The sequence below is a fragment of the Crocuta crocuta genome, unplaced genomic scaffold (assembly GCF_008692635.1).
Source record: "Crocuta crocuta isolate KB4526 unplaced genomic scaffold, BGI_CrCroc_1.0 scaffold737, whole genome shotgun sequence".
Classification (NCBI taxonomy): Eukaryota; Metazoa; Chordata; class Mammalia; order Carnivora; family Hyaenidae; genus Crocuta; species Crocuta crocuta.
The window spans coordinates 1867110-1868324 of record NW_027527804.1 but is presented as its reverse complement, the minus strand read 5'-3'; the positions used below and the strand labels follow the sequence as shown (position 1 = coordinate 1868324).

Below are 1215 nucleotides of genomic sequence, written 5' to 3'. Positions count from 1 at the left end.
CTGCCATTGGTGTTTTTGTGTTTTATTTCATTGAATAGATGATATAATCACATATATATATATATATATATGAATATATATTTTATTTTCTGCCTTTCTCAAAAAGTAGAGTACTACCTTTTGAATTTTTGCATGTTACTTATTTTAATTTTATATCCTGGAGATCACCTCATTGCATTGAGATCTTGATTTCTTAAAAATAGCTACCTAGTATTGGATTTGCTTGGATATACCATAGTTTATTCTGCCAGTTGCTAGTCACTAGATTGGGTTTTGGGCAATCTTTTCTTATTAGAAATAATATCAGAGTGAAGAGTCTTGCATACATGTTATTTTATTATATGTGTACAGGTGTAATAGTAGAACAGAGCAATAGAAGTAGATTTTCCAAATTAAAGGCTAAATGCATCTCTAGATATTGTCAGATTCTTCTCCATTTGCACCATATCACCAATGTATGAGTGTACTTGTTTCTCCACAGCTTTGGTAAGTGAGTACATTGACAAACTCTGTAATTTTTGCAAATCTGATACAGGTACTTATCAGTAGAGTTTTCTAAACATTTTATTGTGGAAATTTTCAGACAGGAAATTAAAAGAACTGTACAGCAAAAACTCCTATGTCTACCATCAAGATTCTACAATTAACATTTTATCTCTGTCAACATTTTATGTTTTTAAAATTTCATATAAACAGCAAAGTAGAAAAAGTTTTCAGTGATTACTATATATCCATTACTGATATTCTATTATCAACATTTTCCTATACACAATTTGTTACATATTAATCCTTCCCTTTATCCATTAACTTATTTTTTGATGAATTTCAAAGTAAATTTTACAATTTAGGGAGTGCACTTCTTCCTAAATGCCTTAGCATGTGTATTATAATTACAATTCTATGGTTGTTCATTTTTTTGACATAAAATTCACATTAAAAGAGATGCACGTATCTTAAGGAGATATTTGCTAGATTTTGACAAAGCATACACCCCTATCAAAATGTAATCCCAGAAATTTCCCTTTTGCCCCTTTCCTCAGTTCCTACACCAACGTCCACAGTGGCAACTATACTGTAATGGTTTTCCTTCATTGTGAATTAATTCTACCTGTTCTAGAACTCCATATGGAATAGCACAGTGGGTACATTCTTTGTAAGCCTTCTTTCACTCAGAATATTGTTTTTGAGATCTATTCATGTTGTGTTTATCGAGAG

At 30.6% G+C, this 1215-nt stretch overlaps 1 protein-coding gene across 1 annotated transcript in view; it reads left to right on the top strand.

The window, feature by feature from the left end:
• Positions 1-1215, top strand: part of COL4A5 (collagen type IV alpha 5 chain) — a 227462-nt gene that overhangs the window by 161252 nt on the left and 64995 nt on the right. The gene's annotated exons all lie outside the window — the stretch shown is intronic.